General features: G+C 47.1%; 1 protein-coding gene and 1 non-coding gene across 2 annotated transcripts in view; both read right to left on the reverse strand.

Moving 5' to 3' along the window:
* St6galnac1 (ST6 N-acetylgalactosaminide alpha-2,6-sialyltransferase 1) overlaps positions 1 to 19,872 on the reverse strand; it is a 31,421-nt gene that overhangs the window by 9,061 nt on the left and 2,488 nt on the right. The gene's annotated exons all lie outside the window — the stretch shown is intronic.
* On the reverse strand, positions 19,381 to 19,540 carry LOC115032681. The gene has a single exon (XR_003838310.1). It is a non-coding gene; the product is annotated as a U1 spliceosomal RNA (small nuclear RNA).

Consider the following 19,872-nt stretch of genomic DNA (forward strand, 5'->3'; position numbering starts at 1 on the left):
AAGCTTCAGCCCCTCCTGCCTGAGTTAACCACTTAGGTAATCTCTCCACCCCTGCCCTTGATTATCACACTGGATGGTCCAAACCCTCAGCTTCTTGAAGCTGCCTTTCTGCCCTAAAGTCCTTTGCTGCCATCCCCTGGCCACACCTTTCTCCTGGGCTGGCAGGGAAGCCCTCCATATTGGGGATGCAACATCCCCATTGGGGGAGGTCCATGGAGTTTCTATGTCAGCCCATTCTCTATAGTCTCCTCCCCTCCTGCAGGCCATTTACTGATCACTCAACCAACCTGCACACTGTCTTTGAAACTTTCCACAGAGCCTCCTACACTCTCTCTCTTCCAGAGACCACCCTCCACAGCAATTGTTCCCTCTGACAATCATTTGAACTTAATTATATTCAGGGTATTGAACATGCTTCAGGTNACAGTCACTTCACCTCCTTAAAACTCATTCTAATTTTGAGTGGTAGNACATGCCTAAAATCCCAGAACTTGGGAGGTTAAGGCAGGAGAATCAATGGGTCTAAGGTTATCCTGGGTTATATAGTGAGACACTGTGTGTCTGCCTATGGTCAGTCTATCTATCTAATTATCTACCTAAAAATCTATTTATCTATAAACATGACTATCTACAAAACTATCTATAAATCTATCTACTTATAAATATATCTATCAATCTAACTATCTATAAATCTATCAACCTATTTATCTATAAATCTATCTAACTCTATAAATCAATCTATCAACCTATTTATCTATAAATCTATCTATGTATCTATCAATCTAGCTATCAACCCATCTATAAATCTATCTACCTAACTACCTATAAATCTATAAACCTAACTATCTATAAATCTATCTATCTATCAATCTATCAGTTAATCTATCTATTATACATTATCTATCTATCTATCTATCTATCTATCTATCTATCTATCCATCCATCCTTCTATCCACTGCCTTCTTCCTTTTTCCAGTGCTGGAATAAAACCCAGGGCCTCATAGATATGAGCCACACCTCGTCCCCAGCCCTTTCTCTTTCTCCAAGCCTTTCTTCAGGTTATATACTTCACATCCTGTTTGCTCTGAGGTTAGGTTGGTTTATTGGATGTCCCAGCTCTTGCTGAAATAGCCTCAACAGTCAATATCAGAGGCTTTTCTGGGGAAACTCCCTAACTCTGGGGAACCCCTGAGTCCTGTTCAGGATCCTGCCCCCCCACTGCTCTGACAATATCATTGTCCACAAACACACATCTGGGAGTGTGCGCTCCACTTCTTGCCTCCTGGTGAAGGAGGTGCTAAGCTCCTGTTCCCCAGCTCCCTAGGCCATGAAGACCTGGGACAGAACAGCGCGGCTCTGTTTCTTTCCATGTGTTACACAATGGTCAGCAGCATTGCCATTCAGCCTTCAGAAGGATCTAGACCGCAATGGGTGCCAAGCTGTTTGCCATACCCCTCCACTCAGGAGCATGTGCCACTGACTGCTGTGGGGACCTGGAATGGTTCTGCTGCAGGCCACTCCCACTAAAACCTTTTTTCTAGCATCCCTGGAGTCCTTCAACCCCCTCCCACATCCCCATGTTGTTCTAGGGATGCCCTGACACTGTGACAGCCATTGTCATCTGAAATGCATGCTTAAAACTGATTTCTCAAATGATATAAATACATAAATAAAGGGGTACAGGCCTGTAATCCTAACAGAGTTTTGCAGATCTCTGGGAGTCTGAGGCTAGCGTGGTTTACATAGCATATTCCAGGACAGCCAGGGATACACAGAGAGACTTCGTCTCAGAGTCCCAACAGGCACAGACACATCTTACTCCTGTAGGAAGAAACCAAACTGAAGCTGTTTTGAAGACAACTGCCATTTTGAATAGGGGTCAAAGGAAGTTATAGTCGCAGGCCCTCCCTGGGTAACTGGCATCCTGTTTGGCAGAAAGAGTCATGGAAATGGGTCCTCTACAACCTGGTTGGCAAGTTGAGACAGGAATTCTTGGCAGATTGCCCCACCAGAATTCACCAACCCAACCAAGGAACCAGGACAAGTGAAGCACAAAGACAAGTTCCTAAGGAAGTCCCCATCTCTAAATCCTGATTGGTGGGATAACTTGGCACAGATGTTTGTAATTTTGGAGCTTAAAACCTCTGTACTATTCAGGCTCAGGGTCACAGTTCAGCTCCTGTGCCTGATCTGCAGCCCTGGCTGATCAGTAGTAGCCTGAATACAATACATTTTTGCCATCTGCTTAAATACTTACTAAAATAGACTTCAAATACTCAGTCAGCTCCTGAGTCTGCGCTGTGGTCGCTCACTGGTCAGTTATTGCTACCCAATTCAAAGAAAGATCTTGCTCTGCTGAGCTCTTGTGCCAGCTTGGGTTGTTTTGGATGAACAAACCGTAACAATACCACAAGCGAAAACAAAGACCTTCTAAATGAATTCTTGAAGGTTAGTGAACCAAAGGACTGAGACATTAGCAGGAGACATCGAGGCAGTTTGCACATTTGTGGAGAGTGTTGAACCAACCTTTCCCTCAACTCACAATCTAATGACCATTAAGGAAAGGCACAGAAATCTTATCTAGATAAGAAAATGTTTCTAAGCCAACGTGGTGGGTAATACTTATAATTGCCACAGTTGGGTGGTAGAGACAGAGGGAATGGAAGTTCAAGGTCACCCTTAGCCATGTAACCTACAGGCGTCAAGCTCAGGGTATGGGATGGAGATGCCTGGGTTTGCGTCCCAGCCGTGTGACAGGCAGGGCAGTGTATTTACTGTTGAGTGACTCATCTTAGCCATCTTGTCTTCCTCATAATGAGGAGTGAGAACCTGGACCTGAGGGATCTAGAACCGGACCCCCTGCACAGAGGGACCACAGAAGGCTCAGCTACAGCGGCAGTGCGGAGTCTGTGCACACCCAGGGCTTAAGGAGTAAAGAGTTAAGGAGACCCCACTTCCTGCTTCACTTCTCTGTTTGTTTTTGTTTTTTTTTTTTGTTTTTTTTTTTTTATCTTAAACTGGTTCTTCTGTCACTCATGCTGGCCTTGAACTTGCCATGTAGTTGACTTTGAATCTGCTCCTGGTCCTGCTGCCTCTGCCTCCCACGTGCTGGGATGTGCCACCATCCTAGTTTGATACCAGGAATCTGACTTTGTTCAAGCTGGGCAAGTGCTCCACCCTCTTGGCCCCCATCAGACCCAACTTCTCTGAACTTTCCTCCCATCTTGTTAGAGAATGGATGTATTGTGTTCAAATGTCAAGAGTGGTAAAAAAAACAAAAACAAAAAATGGAGCCTTTTCACTGAGTCTGTAAACAAAAGGTGTCCCTGCTGGAGATGTGCTGCATAATCTAGAAGTTCTTGTGGAGAAGTCCCGTGGGGCACAGGTTCAGAGGGTTCTCTTCAACCCCACCAGTGGGCAGTCTTGACCTTTCTGACTCTCTTTTCAGGGTGAGGAGGCCTCTGAGACATGGGAAACCCACAGGCTAGGTCTATGCTTTGGGTCTAGGGGTGTAGAGTGTAAGAGCCAGCACTTCTGCTGCCCTACTACTCACCAGCCCATGGGGGTGACTTCCCTTGTGCTGTGTGTGGCCTCTGCAGACTCTGTCCTTGGGGCCCCAACTCCTGCCTGCTTCCCATCCCACCCCCCACCTGCACAAGCCTCCTGGTGTCTCAGGCACCTTGGTCAACAGCGCCAGCTCTTTTCAAGACTCCTGACCTTAACACCCATGGAACCTATAGGTGGCTCCGAGTTCCTCAGGCCTCGCCTCAGGTGCTTCTCCTGGGAGTCACAGGAGTGGCATCTTCTTACCTGGAATCTTTTGCCCTTGGATCCTTAACAACAAAACGCAGAATAAAGAGCAATGCCAACACAGTCAGAAGCAGCAAAGCTTGCCTTTGGGAAAGTCCTCTGCAACATCTCGTCATGGTGGATGGCTGGTCCCTAATAGCATGTATGATGAGAGCAAACTTCTTGAAGCAGCAGTCAGATAGCCTGCTCCTTCAGGTGAGGGCAAGGAAGCCCTGCCCTTTAGCGTGACTCTTAGCTGTTCATGAAAGCACAGGTGAAAATGAGGGGTGGAGTATGCTTTAAGCTAACTTGATGGAAGGAAGAGAAACTCCTACTCAAACAAGTTTTGTTTTTTGTCTCTGAAGCCAAATTCCAGAAGCTATATGACACCATGTATCTGTCATAAACAGCCTTGCTTTTATCTGGTCACTTCCTCTCCCAGCCTCATCCATAAGTAGGAGAAGCAGAGGTTTCCAGCACACTCGGCTGTTCATGGGAGGAACCCCACAAAGTCACCATCGCGGGTGTTAGCCTCTCTGGGGTTGAGACTAGAATGTCACCAGGAAGCAGCACATCTGAGACTTGCTATCATCCAGGATCATTAAAGGCTTTACACAAAGGTTCCTACAGAGGGCTGGGGAGAAGTCTCCATGGGTGAGAACACAGGCTGCTATTGCAGAGGGTTCAGATTCAGTTCCCAGCAGCCACGAGGTAGCCCACAACCATCTATAACTCCATCTCCGGGGGGTCTGCTGCCCTCTGCTGCCCTCCATGCACAGATACACACACACACACACAGTGTGTGTATACATATGTGTGTATATATGTGTGTGTGTGTGTATATATCTATATAATGTGTATACATTATACATATATAGCCATATTTAAAGGTGCTTATGGAACCTGTCCCCAAAGGATCTATAACCAATTGTAACCCCACTGTCATAGTGGAGAAAGCAGCCTTTGTGTACCAGGTGGCTCCAGAGTGCAGAGCACACCGCTGCTGCAGATCCAGTTTGATCGGTCCCAAGATGGCTTTCTCAGCCTCTGCACAGAATGTTCCAAGAAATCATTCATTCTATCTGAATTTAAAGAAGAGAGAAAAGAAGTTTAAGGTCCAGGGTAAGGCCTCAGTGGGTGAGACACTAACTGGGGTGACACCTCAGTGGGTCAAACACTCCCTGCACAGTCATGAGGACCTGAGTTCAAGAGTCCCAACACCTACGCCAAGCCAGTTGTGGTAGCACATGTCTGCATACCCGGTGATTCTGTGCTAAGACTGGAGATAGAGAAAGAAGACTCCAAGAACCTCATAGGCCAGCTAGACTGGTATAAACCAGAAGTGGCCCTGCTTTAGACCAGGTGGGAGATGTGACCCAACACTGGAGGTGGTCTTGGATGCTGTACAGTACAAAACACTCGCGATGCCAAAGGTGTCACTTGGAAGGTGAGGTTCTGACGGTGGATGCCTGGCCTCATTGCTCATTTCTCTCTGCTTTTGTTTCTGTCCCTAAAGCTCTTGGCCTTCATCCACAGCATGCACCAGTGTGTTCCTCAACCACCCTCCTAGGGATGAGAGAGTGCGAGCAGATGCCTAAGAAGCTGGGCTTGCAGGGCAAGGATAGGTTGAAATCTCACAGTGTCTACTGCAGCTCCTGGCACCAGAATAGCAGAACCCATCCCTTTCCAGCGTGTGTGTGTGTGTGTGTGTGTGTGTGTGTATGTGTGTGTGTGTGTGCATGTGAGTGTGTATAAGCATGTGTATGTGCATGTGTGAGTATGTGCGTGTGTGAGTATGTGCATGTGTGTATGGGTATGTGCATGTGTGTGTCTGTTCATGTGTGAGTATGTCATGTGTGTGTATATATTCATGTGTGTATGTGCATGTGTGTGTGTGCATGTGTGAGTATGTGCATGTGTGTGTGTATGTGTATGTGCATGTGTATGCATGTGTGTATGCATATGTTCATGTGTGTGTTCTGTTCTGTGTCTGTCTCTCTATCTCTCTGTCTTCTGTCTGTTTCCATGCAACTCTAGAAGCACTCTCTGAATAGGCCCATGCCTACTCCTTACTCTTGGAGCTGGGCGATGCCCAGTTGGTGAAGTATTTTGCAAGGATAAAGACCTAATTAGTTCAATCCTCAAAAGCCACGTGAAAGAAAACAGGGGCCGGGGTCGGAGGTGGAAGGGGGAAGCACCAGGGGCAGGAACGCTGACTCAGCAGACTAAGGTCCCTGCTGTCAACCCTGGTGGTCCCCAGAATCCAGGTCCAGGTGGAAGGAGAGGACCAACCCCCCAGGGCTGTCCCCTGACACCAGTGCTCCAGCCCAATAGTAATAAAGTCAAATTAAAATCTAAAAGCAGGGCATGGTGATGCATGCTTATAATTCTAGCAATGAGGAGTCAGAGACAGGCAGATCTCTGGGGTTACTGACCAGCACAGCCTACTTGGAGGTAGGAGACCAAAACAGGAATAATGCGCCTTGCAGGTTAAGGGTTCTGTTCGCAGTTAAGACAATTACAAGGAAGTCCCCATTTGTCCCATGTTAAGCTCTTGCAAGTTAAGGTTTCTATTTGTTATTAAGAAAAAGATCTTGTTCCTTAGATCTGATGTCAACTGTTTGCAACCCCATTCACCTGTGTACATGCTAAGGTGTTCCTTCCCTTTCGTTGGATCTAACAATGTATAACAGCCAACTCCCTCCTGTGTACACCTTATCTCTCCTATAAAAGGGACTTCAAAAGGCCAGCGGGGGCTGCTTTCACAAATCCCAACTTAGGGTAAGACAGGTTGGCCAGTCTCAGGTACACCGAAAAATTCAGCTTGCTTTAATTGGACAGTCATGGATTTGGTTTCTTCTCCTTACAGTTCTCAGGTTTAACAGTGGGTACCCAGCCAATAAGAGTTCCTGTCTCAGCAAAAGGGGATGGCTAATGGGAGTGACAAGCTAAGTTGTCTTTAATCTCCACCTGCATATGCTTGCACTCGCCCCCCCACACACACACATACATGCACACATGAACATACATGCATACACATGAGAGCTGTAAGTGGTTTTATAGTGATCGAAGGGCCAATGTGTTAGAATATGCAATGGCACCGGGCGTGGTGGCGCACACCTTTAATCCCAGCACTTGGGAGGCAGAGGCAGGTGGATTTCTGAGTTCGAGGCCAGCCTGGTCTACAAAGTGAGTTCCAGGACAGCCAGGGCTATACAGAGAAACCCTGTCTCGAAAAAAAAAAGAAGAATATACAATGGCAATAGACACAGGAGTTGTGCTGTTGCCTAGAGATGTCTCATTGCTCGGTCCTAGAGCTGACTGTAAAGGCACTTCTAGCTGTCAAGGGATGCATCTGATGCTAACACAAGGAATGCCACAAAGTCACACACACAAGAGATGTATTGGGGTGGTCGTATGCTAAAGGCTACCTCTGAGCAGGGATAGGAAGGGGGCAGACTGTGAACATGTAGGCTTTATAACAGGTAAGGCGCATGTACATAGGAAGTGTATAACAGGTATGACACATATGCATAGGAAGTGTAAGGTATGGGTTCCCTGTCTGTCCCACCGCAGTACTTTGCTGTCTGCACTTACTCCGGGCTGGTGTTCTGGGGGTGAGGAATTGCAGTCTGAGGTTCCGGGGACTGCCGGAGCTGGCTAGGGGGTCCTGGGCCATCTGGTTCTCAGGCTCTCAGGCATCCAGGTGCCGCTGGATGCCACAGAAGAGCTGAGAACAGAGTCAGGGCCTGCGGGCTGGGTCTAGCCCAGGGCCTGGGAAGAAAATGGGGGAGCTCTGACTAGTCCCTAGGGGAGTCCCTTGGCTTGGCAGTGGCGTCGGTCTTGGGCTTGGCTTGGCAGAGAGGTCTTCTATGGGAGATTAGACGGTGGAGGCTCTATAGACAAAGGCCTCCATGGCTCTCCATGGCTCCCCACCGTGGATCCTAATGAGAAGAGGCAGTCTGTGGTTTTAAGACATTTATTGACATGGAAGAAAGTGGATGAATAAACAAAAAACATACCCCACTTCTCAGGGCGGGCCTGAGATTAAAAACCTTTTGCAGGGAGGAGCGTCTGGGAAGGCAAGCTTATCGGCTAAGCCCTCCAGACCTTTTTTTTTTTTTTTTTAAGATTTATTTACTTATTATATGTAAGTATACTGTAGCTGTCTTCAGATACTCCAGAAGACAGAGTCAGATCTCGTTACAGATGGTTGTGAGCCACCATGTGGTTGCTGGGATTTGAACTCCAGACCTTTGGAAGAGCAGTAGGGTGCTCTTACCCACTGAGCCATCTCTCCAGCCCAGCCCTCCAGACCTTTAGGTAACTCATTAAAATGGAGATCTGTCTTAAACCCACCGTCTTCTACAAGTGGAGGGGTTTGGGGTGTTGCCCTTACATGACCGATGACCACAAATCTATGGGGGACTGTGGCTGGTGACAGGAGCCTGGTGCCTGGGAATCAGGTGAAGTACCTACCGTCCCTTCAGGGTCACCAGGGTTTCTAGCCTTAGCCCAACCAGAAACCAGGCTGCCTTTCACAGTCCCAGAAGGAAGAATATACGACGCTTTGACAGTGGAGACGTGGCACTTGGCTACTGGTGATGATGTGGCCACAGGCTCTGAGTCACTGAGGCCAGGCTGGGGGAGCATCTCATTTCTGTTTACCAACAGGAACATATGGTGTGCAAACACACAGGAATACACAAACACACGGGGGAACAACAAGCCCTGTATGCCAATGTCTCCTTCAAATGCTGGCACCTGCAGTCGAGTCCCTAATCCATCTGCCTGCCTGCCTGACCTGGTAGACAGATGCAGTGTACAAGGGGTAGATACTTTCTTACTCCAGCATCAGCCTGAATAAACGGTCCCTCTCCTCTCACCTGTCAGACCCGATGGCTAGCTGTTGTGCCTATTCGAGTGCCAAAGTGCACCCTGGCTTCCAGGCTAAGCATCACAGCACCTGTTGCAAAGTTCCTGGATCCGGCCTGGAGGGATGGCTCAGCGGTTAAGAGCATTGTCTGCTCTTCCAGAAGCCCTGAGTTCAAATCCCAGCAACCACAGGGTGACTCACAACCGTCTGCAATGGGATCTGACATCCTCTTCTGGTGTGTCTGAAGACAGCTATAATTGTACTCATACACATAAAATAAATAAATCTTAAAAAAAAAAAAAAAGTGCCTGGATCCTGGCCCTCCTCACCCTGCCCCTACACTGCACTTTCTAGCTTGAGGGCTACTCTTCTCCCAGCTTCTCTTTTCCCACACAACCCCATCATTTCTGTCCTTGATCACTCTTTTGTCCTCTTCCCTGGGCCCCAGGCTGTACTCTTGTTTACAATACAAACTTTCTCTCAGCCACATCTGAGAGGGGGTCACATCCTCAGTTCATACATCTCCCTGCTCTCTGATGAAGGCCCTGGCTGGCAGCGTCCTTTGCCTCGCGCTGGTATGGAGGCTGAGCTGAGCTTACGGGGATCACTGAGAACTGTCCAGGTCAGGCCGTGCTTCACCTCACAGTTTGGAAGCCGGTTAAACTTGGAGATCTAAAAGACAGCTGTGGAGATGGACTAATCCCTAGGCCATTTCCTGGTTCTCAAATTCTAGCCCAAGGCTGCTCTAGACTGGGCAGAGGAACACCGGCTTTGGGGAAAACTGATTTAAAACAAGGTCCATGTTTGGTCTCAGCTGCTTTTTTGCTCTCTTTAAACTCAGACATCTGCCTTCCTTATGGAGAAGATGTATGAGATCCTGCTCCCATATAAGGGACATAACAAGACGCTGTGCATTAGGACACAAAATGCATCACTCTTGGGGCTGCAGAGTGGCCTCAGCACTTAAGAGCACTTGTTGCTCTTACAGAAGGACCCGGGTTCAGGGTTTCAGCAGCCATATGGTGGCCAACAACAGTCTGTAACTCCAGTTCCAGGGATCCTGACGGTACCAGGCACGTATGTGACACACATACACACAGGCAAGACTCATTAAAATAATTTTAAAAGTGTGTCTCACTTACAGTTGTGAGACATGAAACTCTGGTAATATTTCACTCTGCTCCAGACAGAACCAGGCACTGGAAACAGCCAGTTCAAGAGAGGGGAGCAGAAACTCAAATTAATTCAGAGTTCGGAAGGAAAATGATTATATAAGTTGGGGCAAAACTGGTTTTTCCAAAGAAGAAGGGAAATGAGAAAGAGAAGATCTATTTTTTTGTCTCTCTCCACTACCTGCTATTTTGATGGTAAATTCCCAGCAGGGGTTGCAAGGTAAAAAGCAGCCGATCACTTTCCACAGCTTTCTAGAGTGAAATGTGTGTGAGTGTGTGAGTGAGTATGTTTGTGAAAGAATGTGTGTGTGTCCGGGGAGGGTGCACTTGAGCATGGGCAGCGGGCAGAGGTCAACCAATGTCAGGTGTCCTCCTTGACTGCTCTCTACCTTTTAAGAATGTATTGGTGTGTGATAGGTGAGTGCATGTGTTGGTGTGTCCATGTGTGTGGACATGCACATGCTTGTGGATGGCACAGGACAACCTTTGAATGTCAGTTTTTGCCTTCTACCTTGTCCGAAACAGAGTCTCTTTGCCACTGTGTAAGCCAGAGTGGCCCATATGTTTCTGGATTCTCCTGTCTCTCTCTCCGTCTTCCTGTAGGGGTGTACTGGGACGCTGGGCACAATGTTTACATGGGTTCTCGAGTCCAAAGTCAGGCTAGTGGGTTTGCATGACAAGCACTTTACCCAAGAGTCATGTCCCAGGCTCACCACCATATTTTTCGAGACAGGGTTTCCCATAGAACCTGGAGATCACAGAGAGTCCTAGGGATCCACCCATTCCCCCACTGGGGTTACAAGCATGAGTTTTTAATCCTACTAGGTGAGAATAAGACCACTATCGTAAGCTTTGAGCCAAATATGAAGCAAGCTTTATTAAATACTGTCCAGGGCGATGGATGTTGGTCCCTGGTCCATAGGATTCCCAGAGTATGACACCAATTACTTTAGTCAGGTTTCTAAAGGCAAAACTCCCAAGGCTATGTACTTCCCTCCTTCATCAGGGGGTCAGGGTGGGGCGGACCCTACATAGGTTTTGCCATCATACCGCCCACTTATGACACGTGACCTAGCACATCCTGTTCAGCTGGGGCAACCAAGCTTGTTTACGGAGTGAAAACACAGGTCTTGTTATCTTATGGAAACAAAAGCCCTCAGCCCTTCCGGTGGTTATCTGTCCTGGGGCAAGTGCGGCTTGCAGATTAGAGGCATTTTTGTTTCCTAAATCTCTTAAGCACAGTAATGTAAACTGAAAACATAACGAGCCATTACAACACCACCTTACCCGGGTTTTTATGAGTGCAGGGAGTTGATTTCAGGTCTTTGTTCTTCCAAGGAAAGCACTTTACAAACCGAGCATCTCCCCAGCCCCAGACTGGAATTCATTTTTTTTTTTTTTTTGGTTTTTGGAGACAGGGTTTCTCTGTGTAGCCCTGGCTGTCCTGGAACTCACTTTGTAGACCAGGCTGGCCTCGAACTCAGAAATCCGCCTGCCTCTGCCTCCGGAGTGCTGGGATTAAAGGCGTGCGCCACCACACCCGGCTGGAATTCATTTTTTAAATGATTTATTTACTTTGATTTTATGTATATGAGTGTCTTGCCTGCACTTATGTATGTGAAATGTTACGGAATTCAAAACCCTGGCGGGTGAGGTGGGATGACCACAGACTCAATCTAAATTATAGTTGGATCAATTTATTTAAACTGCTAGCTGCAGCAGCCTTAAAGCCAAATTGAGGGCTTGGAGAGGTGGCTCAGTGGTTAAGAGCACTGACTGCTCTCCCAGAGGTCCTGAGTTCAGATCCCAACAACCACATGGTGTCTCACAGCCATTTGTTAATAGGATCTGATGCCCTCTTCTGGTGTGTCTGAAAACAGCTACAGTGTACTCATATAATAAATAAATCTTTTTTTTTATTAAAAAAGCCAAATTGAGCCAGGTGTGGTGGAGCACGCCTCTAATCCCAGCACTTGGGAGGTAGAGGCAGGGGATCTCTGTAACTTTCAGGCCAGCCTGGTCTACTTTGGGAGTACCAGTCCTGGCACGATTACACAGAGAGACCCTGTCTTAAAAACAAAACAAAACAAAAACAAACAACAATAACAACAACAATCAATCAAACAAAACTACTAAACAACAAACCCTTAAAATCTAAGCTTTCTGCTTGTGAGTTAACTCCATATTTATTAAGAGAAAACATACACATTAGGTGTCTAGAGGAGTGCTATAAATAGTTATGTAAATATACCAAAGGAAATGAACAGGACCTCTAGAGAGAGGCACACAAGAGGGGCACCTAACAAGCTCAGCTTAAGCACAGAACGATACTTCATCCCATGTTCCCATCATAACAACAAGGCCTGTGGGATAACATGGATCCATCTACCCACAACAGGTAGAGGTTGAGATTCAGTCAGGAATCGGTCCTGGCCCCATCTGGTCCAGATCTCCACCATGACAGAGAGGGGCTGGAAGAGAACGCTGGAGTCACAGAGTTGCACAGGAGACAAGGTTCAGTGCTGACAACTGCTTTGCCAGAGGCGCCTTCATGGAGGGCTGGTTGGAACTGGCTGGAGAGTTCATTTAATTCCCAGTCATCAGTTCCCGGAGGTGCTGTAGACAGACAACCTGGTCCTTCCTTAACAAGACTTCTAGGCCAGAGACAAAAGAGAGAATCAACCATATAGATCATGCTTTGGGCTTAGCCAGGCGAGAGCTTCCTCAGGGTTGAGCAAGGGCCGTGCAGAGGAGGCCAGGTGGAAGTAAGAAGCCGCAATGGGTGGAAGCTAGGCGAAGCATGAGGAACCAGGAATGGCAGAAAAGATGCTTCCGGCTTTGGAGATTAACAAGAAGTCAGTGTGTCTGACCCAGACAGGGTGAGGGAGGGGCCCTGTAATTAAAACCATCTCCTGACCCAGAAAACCTCTTCACAGAGGAGGAAGAGAAAGAACACCAATTTGCTTAGTGAACTCTAATGTACACCCTGAGAGAGGGCAAAGACAGAAGGAAGTCTTGCCCTTCCAGAAAAGGAAGGCTCATCACATACATGCTCTCAAAGTGGGCAGCCAGGCCCTTTCCGGACCAGGATGGCCTCCAGAAGGATGTAGTGTGGTGGCTTTTGCCTATAATCCTAGCGCTCTGGAGTCAGTGAGGAAAAGGTCAGAATAAGTCCATTTCTGTTTTCTATAAGACTTGCATTTGACCAGGTCTTGACCTACTTTCTGAAATTTAATGCTCCACACCCTATACCTTGGTCTCCACCTTGATAATATATTCTGCCAAGTAATTTTGAAATGTTCTACCAAGTTTCTACATAACCAAAAACCCTTGGGAACCCCCTAGCCTTGCAAATTTTGGATCTGTATAAGCCTCAGCTTTTCCTGTGCTCAGTGTCATTTTCTCAGACCTTGCTTTAGGGAGATAGTCCTGTCTGATAGAAAATAAAGCTGGCTTAATGTGACCAAAGAATTTGAGTAATGGCCTGTAGTGCTTTGAATATGCTGGGCCCAGGGAGTGACACTATTGGGAGGTATGGCCTTGTTGGAGTAGGTGTGGCCTTGTTGAAGGAAGTGTGTCACTGTGGGGGTGGGCTTTGAAACCTTCCTCCTGGCTGCCTGGAAGAGAGTAGTTTTCTGTTTGCCTTTGAAACAAGAAGTAGACCTCTCAGCTCTTTCTCCAGTGACAAGCCTGCCTGGACGCTGCCATGTTCCCACCTTGATGATAATGGACTAAACCTCTGAACCTGTAAGCCAGCCCCAATGAAATGCTGTCCTTTATAAGAGCTGCCTTGGTCATGGTGTCTCTTCACAGCAATGGGAACCCTAACTAAGCCATGGTGTTTACTCTGCTTAGTGGAATTAACAAGAAACGGGGATTGTCAAAAGTTCAAGATCAGGGGTCTGGAGAGGTGGCTCAGCCACTAAGAACACTTGTTGCTCTCAGACAGGACCTGGGTTCGGTTCCCTGAGCCTACAGCCATCTACAACTCCATTTCCGGGGGAACCGATACTGTCTTCTCAGCTGTGGCACCAGGCATAGACATACAGACATACTGTACATGGACATACAAACTGGGGGGGGGGGAACCTCATACACAAGATATATAAGTCTAAATAATAAAAATGTTAAGAATGTTAAGGATGCTGAAAAATACAGAGTAGCAAAGCCAAGGAGTATGGATGTCTCCCGTGTTCTTGCCATTCATGGGGCAAGGCACACAGACTCTTGCAGAAGAGATTACAGGCTCCCTCTGTGAAGTCCTGTGGCGCCTTGTGTGTGTTCAGGTTTTTCAGCTGGGTCCTGTATACCCATGTGCCCTGCTGCCATTCTGTTAGTCTCCTCCTTGCACTCCGTGTGTGAGAGGCAGGAGAGGAGGCTCAGTGGTTAAGGACACTTGTTGCTCTTGCAGAGGATCTAGCTTCGGTTCCCAGCACTCACATGGTGGTTCACCATTCCAGAGGATCCGATATCTGCTTTTGACTGCCGAGGACACCAGACATGCATATGGTGCACAGACATACATATGCTCAGGCAAAACACTTGCACTGATAAAATAAAATAAACAGATCTTGACCCGTCCAGCAGGTCCAGTTATTCAAGGGTCTCGAGGGGACCTTCTCCTAATAACCAAATGGGGGTTGTAGAGAGAGACGAGGGTCTTGTGCGAATAACGACACGGAAACCATTCTGGATTGCATCAAGACCCCAATGTATTGAGAAAGGCCCAAGGCTTAAATGAACAAGCAAAAGGGGAAGTACAGATACTTATCAGCGGGAGGGGTGGGGCAATACAAGCAAAAGGAGAAGTACTTATCAGTGGGAGGGGGGCAATAGAATTGCACATTCTTTAGGCAGTTACAAGGGGAAGCAGGAACTTGGTGGTATCAGGGTGTGGTCAGGACATCAGCGATGACTTAGGGCTGGAACATTCTGTGGTTGTTCTTGGAATCGGTGTGTCGGTGGCCCGCTTTTGACCCCCTTTTCTTCTCGGGGGGAGAGGCCCAATTTAGAGATCAAGAGTTGTCTTAATAGCTCCCAACAAGATCTAAAAATAATAATAATAATAATAAATGTAAAAGCAACTTAGAGATAAAAATGTTTATTTTAGTTCAAAGTTCCAGCTCATAGTCTATCATGTGGGGAGTCAAGGCGGGAGCGTGAGGTCGATGGTCACATCCACAGTCAAGAGCAGAGCAAGAACAAATTCATGACTACTTGTGCTAAGCCTTCTCACATAGCCCAAGACTCTCTGCCTAGAGAATGGCGCTGCCCACAGTGGGTGGGTATCCAGCGGTCCTGCATGGTCCTCTGTTGAGATTCTCTTTCCAGGTGAACTGTGTCACTTTGACAGTTTGCGTTATTTTGTTTGTTTGCTTTTTGGTGTTTTGTTTTGTTTTGTTTTTTTGGTTTTGTTTTGCCACTGAAGAAAACCCCATTAGAGCAAACAGGTCTAGAAAAGAGTCCAAGCAACCACTCGGACCCCTTATTCAGAACTTTAAATAGTTCTTTTTATTCAGAACTGTAAATAGTTGTGAGACAGGTAGGCATGGTGTTGGAGGAGCTGAGAGTTCTACATCTTCGTCCAAAGGAAGCCAGGAGCAGACTGTTTCCAAGCAGCTAGGAGGAGGGTCTCAAGCCCACCCCCACAGGGACACATTTCCTCCAACAAGGCCGCACCTCCTAATAGTGCCACTCACTGGGCCAAGCAAATACAAACCATCACACCAGCCTATAGTGAGGAGTTAGCCTGACAGGGTCAAGGGACCGAGGGAGTGGGAGGGTGACTATTGAATGATTCAAAGCCTTGGCTGGAGCAGAGGAGACCGCTCCATTTTAATCTCCCCGTTGTAAGGAGAGAAGGGGCCCAGGAGTCGGCATCACACACCCAGACACCAAGTCCTCACACAAAGGAGAGTTATTACCCCAGGGACAAGCGCTGCGGCTCTGCCTCCGGATGGGACAAAGGCAGGGTGTCGGCAGGAGTGGGGTTTTTTTTGTTTGGTTTGTTTGTTTGTTTGTTTGTTTGTTTGTTTTTGAGACAGGGTTTCTCTGTATAGCCCTGGCTGTCCTGGAACTCACTTTGTAGATCAGGCTGGCCTCGAACTCAGAAATCCGCCTGCCTCTGCCTCCTGAATGCTGGGATTAAAGGCGTGCACCACCAGGAGTGGGTTTTTAAGGAGAAACAAGGGCAAATCTGTGTTAGAATGAGTTGGTGAGTCCTGATTGGACCTTGTAGCAAATGAAGCCAAAATATGAATTTTGATTGCTGGACCATAGAGTTTTAGTCAGGCATAACCAAGAGGCCAAATAAGGGACTAGACCTTGGAGGTAGCTTTAGGAATGTAATCTAATAGTTTAGCAAGGAAAAGGACCAAAGGTGCCGTGTTAGCCATGCTCAGGACTATTGGAGAGTCCTGACACCAGCGAACTGAGCTAACTCAAATGAGACACTGTAGGCTGGAGAGATGTCTCATTGGGTAAAGATACCTTCTGCCAAGCTTGAATTTGATCCCTGGGACCTTCATGGTACAAGGAGAAAACTAACTCCTGAAAGTTTTTTTCTAACGTAAACACACACACAACACACAATTAATTAAAACAATAGGAGCAACACCAAAAACCTCACAAACAGAAACAACAAAATAACTGCACTTAGATTCTGGTTCGACTCCATTCTATTGCTTGCCTTCCTTGTCCTCTCCCCCATCTTCCTCTCCGACACTGCCTTTATTCTGTAACCTTTGCCTCAGGCAGCCCTGCAGTGAACCCCACTACCCACTATCTGGGAAATGTAGAAGCTGAGCCGAGGCTGCAGCTCAGTAGAGCATTTGAGGTCTTGTACCTTAAAAATCAGGCAGGGTGGTGCTTGTCCATGCTCCAGCATTTTGGAAGTGAAAGCTGGGAAGATCAGAAGTTCAAGGTCACCGTCACCTACATAGTGAGTTCTTGGTCATCCTAGACATGATGAAACCCTATTTTAAAAAAAAAAGAAAGAAAGAAAACTAAAATTAGCCAGGCAGTCATAGCGCACATCTTTCTTTGATCCCAACACTGGGGAAGCAGAGGCAGGTGGATTTCTGAGTTCGAGGCAACATGGTCTATGGAGTGAGTTCCAGGACTGCCAGGGCTCCAAAGAGAAACCCTGTCTCAAAAAACAAAAACAAAAAAGAAAAAAAAAAAAAGAAAGAAAGAAAAAAAGAAAGAAAGAAAGAAAGAAAGAAAGAAAGAAAGAAACTTAGAAGCTAAGTGTTCCAGAGCACCAGTCCTGAGCCTCACAGAGGGAGGAACACTTTTCCTGGCCCTTTATTGGTATCTCTGTCACAGTCCCAAGAGAGTTTGTGACCTTAGAGATGGTACAGTGGTGGGAATCCAAGATCCAAGTTTGCATATCTCTAAGGATGTGGTCACAAAAATAAGAAAAAGGGTCAGAGAGAGAGAGAGAAAGCTGCCATTCCCGGGATTCACTGGCCCTCTGAGCCTCATCGTCCATGCCGGAAGCACGCATCCATGAACAGTGATTTCCAGAGCTGGGCAGGCTTGCTGGGCTGCCTGGGCAGAAGGAAGCCTTTGTCCCTCTGTGTATTTATTGCATAATTATAACCTGAGGTGTTTGGCCCAGTCCCCTCCCTCTTATACACTTAATACTTCCTGGACATCTTGTCAATATCATAACTCCCTGTTAGTGTTATGAGTGTGGACAGTAAATCACAATATTAGATAGGAAAGGCACGTCAATGTAATGCCTAAAGCAACATGCATGCTATCATTTAAACGCATGGCATTGGGTTGGAGCAATGGCTCTGTCAGTCAAGGGCCTGCTGGGTAAACAACAAAACCAGGTGTGCCTCATGTGTCTGTGATTACAGCGCTAGGGAGTTGAGACAGGAGGATCCCTGGGCTTGCTAGCCAGCTAGCCTGGCCATACAGACAAGCGCCAGGTTAGGGAGAGACCCTGTCTCAAGTAACCTGTGTTCTGACTTGTTGTCCCAGTGTGACTTTAGTGTGGTCCTCAGGCCCCGACACTGTCAGTATGATGTTGCTGTCTAAACAGTGAAATCCATTGTTAATGGGGGCTAAAGAGATCGCTCAGTGAGGAAAAGTGTTTTTTGTTCTTCCACAAGACTTGAGTTTAGTTCCCAGCAGGCACACAGGGCAGCTCACAGCCATCTGTTACCCTCTGGCCTCTGAGGGCTTTCGTACACACACACACAGACACAGACACACAGACACATACACAGACACACACACACACACATACACAGACACACACACACACAGAGACACAGACACACACACACACACAGAAACACAGACACACACACACAGACACACAGACACAGAGACACACACACACAGACACAGACACACACACATACACACACACACGACAGCCAGAGAGAAATAAAATAAATCTCTAAAGAAAAATTAAGTGGACATGACTGAGGAATACGCCCAAAGTCAACCTCTGGTGGCCACACACATGCACACACACATGCTCACACATGCACACCCATACATACACACATGCACACATACACATAAAAACATGGGTAAGAAAGATGAGTTTTTAAATAAAGAACAAATGGCAAAGTTAAGTTGTGTGAGCCAAGTCCAGAGACACTCAGTGGGTGAGGCCACAAGGCCCCTGGGTTCACCTCTGTGTTAATGTCATTAAAAACTGAGCCACAAAGAGCATCTAGGCGACAGACAGTAGTGGCACACGCCTTTGATCCCAGAACTTGGGAGGCAGAAACAGGCGGATCTCTGTGAGTTCGAGGCCAGCCTGGTCTACAGAGTGAGTTCCAGGACAGCCAGGGCTACACAGAGAAATCCTGTCTCAAAAAAACAAAAACAGGGGCTGGTGAGATGGCTCAGTGGGTAAGAGCACCCGACTGCTCTTCTGAAGGTCCGGAGTTCAAATCCCAGCAACCACATGGTGGCTCACAACCATCTGTAATGAGATCTGACTCCCTCTTCTGGTGTGTCTGAAGACAGCTACAGTGTACTTTCATATAATAAATAAATAAAAAAAAACAACAACAACAACAAAAAAACAAACACAAAACCAGCATCTAGGCCTGGGGCTTCCGTGGGTGCCATCCATCCATGGTCACCACCCATCTGTCCCCTCTCAGCCAGCAGCATGGCTGCCAAGGGGCAGGTCTCACCTCCAATGTTAGGAGGCAGGAAAGCGAGCAATTTGGAGAAATCACTCCTGGGAATCTAAAACAAGAGCCACACAACTGACCACAGGGCACTGTGTTACACCAGAGAGCAAGGAGGCTTTCAACGACTACACAAGCCTCTCCTCAGCCACTGTCTGGTACTCTTTAAGAGTGTCATGGTTTCAAAGGCAGAGAGAGATACTCAGTCATTCATTGAGAGTAAAGAGAAGCTAACTCGATCTTTCATCTGAGATGGATGCTTTTTTTTTAAGACTGCTTCTTAAATAAAGGACAAATGCCAAAGGATTGTCATAGATTAAATGGCAAAATTATACAAATTTCCATTCTCTAATGAAATTCACCCCCCTCCCCTTTAACAGGGGCATGAATGCAGTCCCTCACTGCCACAAATTATGCTTTTTTCCTGACCGTGAGGAAACTTCAGGAGTCAGCACATCTAGAGAGCAATGGCTAAGCCTCACTATGGAAAAATCACCTCTGTGACCATGCTGTCACCTCTGCTAGGTGACAAGTACTCTAAAAAAAAGTTCTGACTGACGATTATATCAAAGTGTTTCTTTGTTCGGTTCCAGGCACACACACATCCCAAACTACTCACTGGTCAAGTTCTCTGCCTTTGCCCTCAATCTCCTTTGTGCTGCTGTAACAAAGTATACCCTAGACCCAGTAGCTTACAAACAACAGAAGTTGATTTGGAAGTTTAGCTGATAATGGCCACATCTAGTGCAGACCACTGGGCTGTGTCTGTTTTAAAAAATGGCCAACGCCGGGAGGTGGTGGCACACGCCTTTAATCCCAGCACTTGGGAGGCAAAGGCAGGCGGATTTCTGAGTTCGAGGCCAGCCTG

Source organism: Mus caroli, chromosome 11, assembly GCF_900094665.2.
Source record: "Mus caroli chromosome 11, CAROLI_EIJ_v1.1, whole genome shotgun sequence".
NCBI lineage: Eukaryota > Metazoa > Chordata > Mammalia > Rodentia > Muridae > Mus > Mus caroli.